Raw genomic sequence first — 10,927 nt, forward strand, 5'->3', positions numbered from 1 at the left:
TTTAATTTTCTGAGGAACCTCCACACTGCTTTCCAGAGCGGCTGCACCAATTTGCATTCCCACCAACAGTGCAAGAGGGTTCCCGTTTCTCCACATCCTCTCCAGCATCTATAGTCTCCTGACTTGTTCATTTTGGCCACTCTGACTGGCGTGAGGTGATACCTGAGTGTGGTTTTGATTTGTATTTCCCTGATAAGGAGCGACGCTGAACATCTTTTCATGTGCCTGTTGGCCATCCGGATGTCTTCTTTAGAGAAGTGTCTATTCATGTTTTCTGCCCATTTCTTCACTGGGTTATTTGTTTTTCGGGTGTGGAGTTTGGTGAGCTCTTTATAGATTTTGGATACTAGCCCTTTGTCCGATATGTCATTTGCGAATATCTTTTCCCATTCCGTTGGTTGCCTTTTAGTTTTGTTGGTTGTTTCCTTTGCTGTGCAGAAGCTTTTTATCTTCATAAGGTCCCAGTAATTCACTTTTGCTTTTAATTCCCTTGCCTTTGGGGATGTGTCGAGTAAGAGATTGCTACGGCTGAGGTCAGAGAGGTCTTTTCCTGCTTTCTCCTCTAAGGTTTTGATGGTTTCCTGTCTCACATTTAGGTCCTTTATCCATTTTGAGTTTATTTTTGTGAATGGTGTGAGAAAGTGGTCTAGTTTCAACCTTCTGCATGTTGCTGTCCGGTTCTCCCAGCACCATTTGTTAAAGAGGCTGTCTTTTTTCCATTGGATGTTCTTTCCTGCTTTGTCAAAGATGAGTTGGCCATACGTTTGTGGGTCTAGTTCTGGGGTTTCTATTCTATTCCATTGGTCTATGTGTCTGTTTTTGTGCCACTGACTCATGATTTTAGTGCCGTCCTTCCTACAGTGAAGGTTCTGTGACATTTAGAAGCCATCAGGAAATATTAGCAGTATGTATACCTTGCCATTGGAATTGATTTTTAATTCTTTCCTCCAAAGTGCATTTATCAAACTTAACACCATAATAGCAGACTAGATGGTTCACAACTGAAAATAAAGTGGCTTCGAAATATAACCAAACTTGGGATATTACACTACACAGGTATACTGATTATTCAATCAATTTTAATTAACCTCCAATAATGTACTTGGGACACATCAGATGCCACAGCACAAATGCATAGGACACATTTTCTACCACAATCCAATAGGAAAAAGAGATGAGGAGTATACAAATACCTCCATCAGTGAAGTAACATTTTAATGGCACTAACCCAAAGGCTATATGAGTTTTTAAAGTAAAAAACAAATACAAAAAAAAATTTTTTTAAGTCTCTCTAGTGCATAAAAAAAGAAAGAGATTTCCCACCTCCCTTTTCTTAGAGCATTTACCTTAGAAAATTTGTATTTGTAAATTCTTTGACTGCCTTTTTGAGATATATGTAAATCTTCTAAAAAGCTAAATAAGCCTCATGACAATTTTACAACCCAGAAATGTTTTCCTCAAGGATTTGGGAGCTGTCTCTTTAAAGTGTAATGAACGAACATAGCGCCTCTAGCTTCCAGTTTCCATGGTAGGGTAGGATCCTAACTTTGGCAGGGCACATGGCTTCAAGATGCAAAGCTTGGCATGCAAAGCATGTCCTATTTTTCCTTTGGATAAAGGCAGTTGCAAACACCCAATTATCAGATGAATTCAGGATGAACCGTGTGTGACAAAAGGTGCTGTCAGGTCTTCTTCCTTGAGAACTAGTTATTTATCTCCAGAACACATGTGCGATGGGTTATACCTGCTTGGCTATACAAAAGGGTGAGGTTTCTTTCTTTCTTTACAACCGTATGGCAGATTGCCTGTAATGCACATCGCCATCTGGTTCAATCATGCCACCGTTTTCTTTCTTTCCTCTATTTTGTGGCAAGGAATTTCTGCATCAGCAAGAGATTTATATCCTTAATTACATTTCCTCCAAAGTAACACACTAGGGAAAAAAACATGTCTGACCAGGTAAATGGCAGATGGGAGAAAGTCTCCTAAGGGAGCGGCCCGGAAGGTAGGGTAGGATGTTGACTGAAGAGAGAAGGTGGAGTTTCAGGCAGAACACATGACCCAAGCAAGGGCTCAAGTGGTACAATGCAAAGATGTTCAAGGAAAGGTGGAGAAATCAACTTAGCTAGAGTGAGGGACAGCTCACCTGAGAAGCAGACTTAGAAGAGAGGGTCCTGAATACCACGCCAAAGCATCTGTTTTGTCTCAGAGCTTGTAATCAAAGCATACATGATTAACAGGGCTCCCCCAAAGCAGACAAGTATCAAGTGAAGGTAAATGACTCACTACAAACTTCACCCAAACCAAAGAAGACTATTTTTCAGTGGAAATAGCCCACCCTTGGAATTTCATTTAGAAAGCTGAAGAATCTTTAAGGTCCCATTTATCAATGTCTCAATCCTAATAATTTAATCAACAAATTTTTACATAATATCCACTTTGTACTAGGTACTGAGCTAAGCACTGAAGATTTGGAAATAAATAAAAGAGAAATGGTTTCTGTCTTCAGAGAGCTTATAGACTATTGGGTAGGTACAAATGTAATACTTACACTTATTAATCTCTTTGCTATGCTAGGCATTGTGCTAGGCATTTAACCCAATTGCCAAAGCAAGCATTATTGTACTCACTTCACAGATGCAGAAACAGCCTCAGAGAGTATACAGTGCTCAAACTGACGTAGTCTGAAATGCAAGGTAAGATTATAAATGCAGTTCTTTTGAGTTCAGCCACCACCCTCTGTATTGCAAGTTATGAAAGCACACATTCCTGCCTTGTTCGTATCCTCAGCAGGAAATAAGTCCGTCCTTCTTTATTATGCACGATGTCGGCTGTAGGCTTTTTGTAGATGTCCTTTATCAGTTTGAGGAATTTCCTTCCTATTTCTAGTTCACTGAACATTTATATCATTCAAGAATGTTGAATTTTGTCAAGTGCTTCTTAATAGTCTATTAAAATGATCATATGACTTTCCTAGTGTATTCTGTTAATATAGTGATTTACACTGATTCATTGCAAATGTTAAATCAACCTTACATTCCTAGGATGAACTCTAATTAGTCGTGATGTATCTTCCCTCTTGCTATCTCTTTTTACTAAAGTACAATTGACGTATGTGATCAGGTATACCATATAATGATTAAATATTTGTATATATTGCAAAATTATTACCACAATAAGCACATACATGGTTGCAAAACTGTTTTTTCTTCTGATGAGAACTTTTAAGATCTCCTCTCATACCAACTTACAAGTATGCAATACAGTATTATTAACCATAACCACCATGCTGTAGATTACATCCCCATGACTCAGATATTTTATTACTGAAAATTTGTACCTTTTGACCCCCTTCACCTATTTGCTAATACTTTGTTAGTGATTTTTATAACTATAATTATGAAAAATATTTATCTATGGTTTTCTTGTAATTTCTTTGAATGTTTTGATATAAAGGTAATGCTAGCATTAGAATAAGTTGTGCAGTGGTCACTTCTATTTTCTAAAAAAGTTTGTATACATTTTTTCTTCATTAAATTTTTCATAGGCTTCACCACTGTAACCATCGGGACCTAGAGTTATCTCAGAAAGATAGTTTTCGATAATAAATTCAATCTTTAATACATACACTAGAACTATTGAGACTTTTTTTCCTGTGCCATTTTTTGGTAAGGTGTATTTTCCAATAAATTTGTCCATTTTGTCAAAAAAAATTTTAACGTGTTGGCAATAAAATTGTTCATAAAATTTTCTTATTATACTTTTAATTTTTGAAGGATCTGTAGTTGATAATCTCTCATTGCTGCTATTGGTGATTTGTATTCTCTCCTTTTTTTAAAAAAAATGTTTTATTTATTTTTGAAAGAAAGAGAGCAAGCAGGGGAGGGGGAGAGAGAGAGGAACAGAGGATCTGAAGCAGGTTCTGCATGGAGAGTGCAGAACCCGATGTGGGGCTTGAGATCATGACCTGGGCTGAAGTCCAATGCTCAACCAACTGAGCCACCCAGGCTCCCATCTCTCCTTTTTTTCTTCATCCGTCTTAACTAAAAGTTTGTCAGTTTCATTGATCTCTTCAAAGAGCCCGCTTTTAGATTTAATTTTCTCTATTGTCTGTTCTCTTTCAAGGACTTACTCTCTTCCCTTTATAATTTCCTTCCTTCTACTTAACTTTGGTTTTTTTTTGTTTTTGTTTTTTTTTAATTTTTTTTTCAACGTTTATTTATTTTTTGGGGACAGAGAGAGACAGAGCATGAATGGGCGAGGGGCAGAGAGAGAGGGAGACACAGAACCGGAAACAGGCTCCAGGCTCTGAGCCATCAGCCCTGAGCCTGACGGGGGGCTCGAACTCACAGACCGCGAGATCGTGACCTGGCTGAAGCCGGACGCTTAACCGACTGCGCCACCCAGGCGCCCCTACTTAACTTTGTTTTTACTCTGCTCTTCTTTTCTTACTTTCTTAATGTGGGATCTTAGTCCTTGATTTTAAATATTTCTTCTTTTCTAATATAAGCATATAAATCCATAGATTCTTTCAATAGACTGCTTTCTCTCTCTGCCTCCTATAAGCTTTGGTATGTTGTATTCATTGTCATTCAGTTCAAAATATTTTTCCTTTTATTTTAATGTTTATTTATTTTTGAGAGAGAGGAAGAGAGAGGCCACAAGCAGGGGAGGGGCAGAGAGAGACAGACACAAAATTGGAAGCGGGCTCCAGGCCTGTCAGCTGTCAGCACAGAGCCCGATGTAGGGCTTGAACTCATGAACCATGAGATCATGACCTGAGATCATGATTGGACACTTAACTGACTGAGCCACCCAAGTGCCCCGTCAAAATATTTTCTAATTTCCTTTGTGTCTTTGGCCCATGAATCATTTAGAAATATGCTATTTCATTTCTAGATATTCATGGTTTTTCTGGATCTCTTTTTTTAAGTTTATTTATTATTTTTTTTGAGGGGGGGAGGGGCAGAAAGAGAGGGGGAGAGAGAGGATTCCAAGCAGACTGTCAGCACGGAGCCCGATGCTGGGCTGGAACTCTGGAACCATGAGATCGTGACCTGAGCTGAAATCAAGAGCCAGACACTTAACCGACTGAGCCACCCAAGTGCCCCTAGATGTCTTTGGGTAATCAATTTCCATTTAATTCTATTATAGTCAGAGAATACAGTCTGTATGCTTTAAGTCCTGTTAAATTTATCGAGACGTGTTTTGTGGCCCAGCATGCGGTCTATGTCAGCGAATACACCGTGTGCACTTACACAGAATGCATATTCTACACTTGTTGGATGTTGTGTTCTACAAATATCCATTACACCAAAGTGGTCAACGGTGTCGGTCAGATATTCTGTGGCTTTCCTGCATGTTTTTTGTCTGGTCGTTCTATCAATTGTTGGAAGAGAAGTGTTACGTGTACAATGCGGTGATTGCAGGATTATCCATTTCTTCCCTTTCTTCCGTCAGCGTTTGCTACGTGTATTCTGAGATTCTATCATTAAAGGCTAACAGATTTATAATTGTTACGTCTTTCTGACGAACTGTGCCTTTTATCCTTAAGAAACATCCTGCTCAGATCCTGAGGGCGCTGCAGCCCGCAGCCTCAGCCAGGGAGTCCCGGCCGCTTTCAGTGGAGAAGCCTGGCCAGCCACAGCCTCAGCACCATCACCCCCGGCAGCAGCTGCAGCCGCGTCACCACCACCATTATTTCTACAATCGGAACCACAGCCACCACCAGCATCACCATCACCATCACCAGTGCCCGCAGCATGGAGCCAAGGGCAGCCCCAAGGCCCAGCCAAAGGCGTTGAAACATGAGCACAAACACTCCCTCCAGCAGCACCAGGAGACGCCGAAGAAGGAAACAGGCTATGGTGAACTAAATGGTAATGCCGGAGAAAGAGACGTATCTTTAAAGAGCCTGGGTTCTGATGGAGCTACCGACCCTATTTCCAGGGTCCTCAATGACAACCCACAGATCGCAGACACTAATCTGAAGCAGACTGTAAAGGCTGGCACCTTTGGGAAAGCAGGAATGAAAACCAGGAATTTCATTCGGAACAGTATGGACAAAAAGAATGGGAAGTCTTAGGAAAAGAAATCTGGAGAGAACCAGTCTGCAGAGAAGACTGATACTGTAGCAATTCGAAATGGCGTTGCGACAAATAATTCTGGCTATATTACTAGTGGTTATATGGGCAAAGGGGCGGATAATGATGGTAGTGAGATCTGAGAGCGGATGTACTACTCTTAAAAAAAAAGGAAAGCTGGGGCAATAGTGCCCAGGGATGTGAAAGCCCTCATCGAGGGCAGGACAAAATAAGGCAACAAGAGACCAGGGCGCCAACCTTAAAACAGGGACTTGAAACTTTCAGGCCTGACGACAGTGAACAAAAGGGAAATCGAGTAGATGGTTCAAAGCCCACTTGGAAGTACGAAACTGGGCCCGGAGGAGCAAATCGAGGAAAACCTGCTGTGGGTGATATGCTGCAGAAAAGCTCTGATACTAAACCCGGCGTGAGCGGCAAAAAGTTTGATCATCGGCCCTAAGGAAAGCATCCTTCTGCTGTTACCTCCAAAGAGGACTCTTGGACCCTATTTAAACCACCCCCCGTTTTTGCAGTGGACAATAGCAGTGCTTAAAATAGTTCCTAAAGTAAGTTATGCAAAGCAAAGTGAAGGAAAACCTCAACAAAACTGTACAGAACTCTTCTGCGTCACCATCTTCTTCCTCCTCTTCGTCACCGGCTGGGGAAACTCAGACCCAGTCTTCAAGCCCATATCCCAGGTCCCTGTGTCAGCGCTGAAATCTGTTACTTCGGCCAACTTTTCTAATGGGCCTGTTTCAGCAGGGACTGATGCAAGCGTGTATTCTCCAGGGGGTCAGCCACTGTTAACTCCTGCTGCTAATACTCTAACACCCATCTCTTCTGGGACTGTTTCAGTTCTCCGGGACATGAGTTCGACTTCAGCGGCTGTTGAACAAATGAAATCTAGCCTTTTCATCTATCCTTCAGATATGCAAACGGTGCTGTTGAGCACAGCACAAGTGGATCTACCCTCTCAGACAGATCAGCAAAACCTGGGGGCTATCTTCCAGAATCAGTGGGGTTTATCAATTATAAATGAGCCCAGTGCTGGCCCTGAGACTTGGGAAGTTATTGGGAAGTCATCAGATCATAAAGTGATGGAGGTGACATTTCAAGGGGAATATCTGCCAGGATAATCCCTCAGGAACTGAGCATCCCATGTTTCCTAAGGCTTATGAGCTGGAAAAACGGATTAGTCCCCAAATTCTGGGTAGCAATCGAAAATCTGGGACTACTAATGAGAGTGGAGCCTTATCCTTGGAACCCAGTCATATGGGTGGCCTGCAAAACTCAGACACCAGTAGTCAAGGTGCTTTAGTGTTTTTCTCAAAGGACTACGAGATAGAAAATCAAAATCCTCTGGTGTCTCCTACAAACACTTTGTTAGGCTCCACCAAAGAACAGAGATACCAGAGAGGTCTAGAAACAAATGATAGCTGGGGTTCTTTTGACCTGAGGGCTGCTATTGTCTATCACACTAAAGAAATGGAATCTGTTTGGAATCTACAGAGGCAAGAGCCTAAAAGGATGATCACTTACAATGAAGCCATGGATAGTCCAGAACAATGAAGGAACAGACTGCCTATTTGTAACCTTTCTGCAACATTAGAGCCACCGTTCATGGGCGGGTTTGCGGGGGGAGGGGCATAGGCTTTTCTGCTCCTAGATCTTCAATGCAGCAGAGGAACCATAAGTAGAATCACAGGATAACACACACAAATATATATACATATATATATATATATATACATATATATGTATACAAAATATATATACATATATATATGTATACACACACACACACACACACACACACACACACACATATGGTTATTTTTTAAAAAGGCAACTGAAAGTAATTAGACTTCTTAAGGAATCGACATTTATTTCAAGAGACTACACATGGTTATTTAATCTCCAGTACTGAGTAGTTTTTGTTTTCTTTTTCCTTTTGTTAGTTTTTAAGTGTGAATGCAAGTGATTAATGAGTACAGATTTATTACCAAGTGTGGTTCTAAAGTTCCTGCTGTCATCAACTTGGGCAACAAATGACCCACTGGAAAGGCAAATCCACTTAAAAGATCTCGTTCTATCTTGTTCTGTGACTAAAGTGATACACTAATCATGGGGAACCCAGAATGATTCAACATTTCCCCCACTCCTCCCTTGATCTTTTGGTTATACTTTGAGCCCCGCGAGAATCCTGGATAAAAGCCTCCAAGTTTGCAGGGGTGTATTTATTTATTTATTTACTTATTTTTAGCGAATATAATTTGCACGTCTTGCCAGGAGTTAAGCAGCCTCTGGGGGGTGTTGGGGAAAATTTTCCTTCTTTCCTTTTATTTTTTGTTGTGGGGGGTGGAGGGAATTGGGAAGGGTATTGAAGTTCTATAATTCTGGAATAGTTGGTGGTACAGAGATCACTTGGCTTTGGTTACATATTTGAATTTAACATTTTATTTAGCTCTGGGTGGTTTCTCCTCACTGTCAACCAGTGCCATATCCTTTTTTTCCTCACTCAATTTATTAAAACGAAATCTCTACCCTCTCTTTCCCATCTATCATCTTCCTGATCATTTTCTTGTCTTTAGTTTCCCCCTCAGTATTCTGAAAGTGTTCCACATTTGTTTACTACACCATGACACCGTTTTCAGCCTTTGACTGTCACTGCTATAAAACTAATCTAACATATGAGATTCTTATACATTATTTCTTTATATAAGCCAGAACACCTTGTATTTCTATCCTTACATTAACGTGTTCCTCAACCTTTGTGCTGCAGAGTTTTTCCCCCCATCTTTTAGGAAGGTAACCAACAACTGCCTTCTAAAATGTTCTTTTTTGGGGGATGCCTGGGTGGCTCAGTCGGTTAAGCATCCGACTTTGGCTCAGGTCACGATCTCGCGGTCCGTGAGTTCGAGCCCCGCGTCCGGCTCTGGGCTGATGGCTCAGAGCCTGGAGCCTGCTTCCAGTTCTGTGTCTCCCTCTCTCTCTGCCCCTCCCCCATTCATGCTCTGTCTCTCTCTGTCTCAAAAATAAATAAAAAACGTTAAAAAAATAAATAAAATGTTCTTTTTTTGTGTGAAAAAATAATTTTCAGATATTTGCCCTTCTCAGAATCTTCAGGAAAGCATTTATTGTCCTTATGTTGCATTCTCTGTATAGTATCCATAGTTTTTCTGCTTTTTTATTTTTTTTAAGCTTATTTGTTTATTTTGAGAAAGAGAGAGAGAGGCAGCAAGGGGCAGAGAGAGAGAGAGAGAGAGGATCCCAAGCAGGCTCCGTATTGTCAGCAAAGAGCCCAGTGTAGGGCTCGAAATCACAAACCATGAAACCATGGTCTGAGCCAAAATCAAGAATCAGTTGCTTAACTTGACTGAGCCACCTGGGTGCCCTTCTGTTTAGTTACTTTAAATAGAGAGACCATTACTTAGAATTTGGCAACAATGTGGAATGTCCTTAGCTCTTTCCACCCTCCTCTCCAGCTCGAAAATCCTTCTCATCTCAACGGAGACGAGAATGTCAGGAAAATCTGGACAGCCACTAATTTGATTAGTAGAGTCTAACAGTGTTCATCGAGTGTGAGTCTGCTGGCCTGAGACTGGCTGTTCGCTTGATCCAACAGTTGGAGAGCTCTGATACTAAGTCAGATGTTTACACTCCTTGTTTCAGGGAACCATATTACATGGAGCATTAAATCCTATGTGCACACTGCTCTCCAGAGCTCTGCCTGTCTCTGCAGCTGTTTGATGAATTTCTTCAATGGCAAAGAATCCTAGGACACAATGAACCTCTGCCCATGTTCTACTCCTGTCATTTGTTGCTAGGAATATTAATCTCTCAGTGAATATAGAAAGAAAGTTGTTATTGGGGAAAAGAGAGGGACAGGAGTCTGGGCTTTGGAGTAAGATTCACTGTTTTCCAGTGAACCCCTGTGTCCCAGATTTAGGAATGCACCACTCAAAGCCTTCCTCAATTCTCTGAGGGGCTTGGAACTCTCTGGTTGCACAAGGTGGACAAGAAGGTGAAAAATCTAAGACAGTGCTCCTTGACTCTCCTAAAATGGTGTGTGTGGAAGAAATTCCACTCCAAGTCTGACATCTCTTATCTTCATTTTCTAGTGTGCTTGCTAGTTTGTATCTTTTTCTGTTTTTTTTTAAGCTATTTTAATAAGTTGGGAGGAGAAAAATCCGGTCTGGCCGGCTGGTCTGTCGCCATAGCAACCCAGAGCCTTCTGTAATTGCCTTCTGAACACCCCGCTTATTTGGTATGATTATGTTGATGACTGTCTGTGCCATTGGTAAAAATAAGGCTGTCAGTGTGACAATTTTCCTAAGTCAAAGAATATGCCACCCCAAGGCTGGATCAAAGCTCTGATCCTCTAAGGGAGCTGATACTCAAGGGCAGAAGTGCTTGCTGTAGGCACACTGGCATTCACAAAGAGCTCCTGCCTCTAGGATTTCTGCTCTCCTCCTCCCTCATACCTCCACTGACTCTCCCTGGAAAGAGACAGGCAAATTTTTCAGTTTCTTTGGATCTGGATATGTTCGAGACAGAACACTGAAACATTAGACTGTAGAGGCAAGCGGCTAAGTTTACATTTTAACATTTTCATTTATTCTTCCTTAGCTCCTCACCAATGCTGCTTTAGCTGATACATTTCTCTTGAACTCCTGTTTACATTCCAACACAGACTACTTCATTTTACTATCTTCATTATTTTTTCCTCCAATATTTTATTATAAAAATGTTCAAACATACAGCAAAGCTGAAGGAATTTTACAGTGAATTTTGCACTATACCCTCACCTAGACTAACCATTAACATTTTACTCTATGTGTTTT

The 10,927-nt window shown here is 41.0% G+C and overlaps 1 pseudogene; it reads left to right on the plus strand.

Moving 5' to 3' along the window:
- The first annotated feature begins 5,542 nt into the window (after positions 1–5,542).
- LOC101095913 lies at positions 5,543–8,418 on the plus strand (annotated as a pseudogene).
- Positions 8,419–10,927: the final 2,509 nt, after the last annotated feature.

Source organism: Felis catus, chromosome C2 (genome assembly GCF_018350175.1).
Source record: "Felis catus isolate Fca126 chromosome C2, F.catus_Fca126_mat1.0, whole genome shotgun sequence".
NCBI lineage: Eukaryota > Metazoa > Chordata > Mammalia > Carnivora > Felidae > Felis > Felis catus.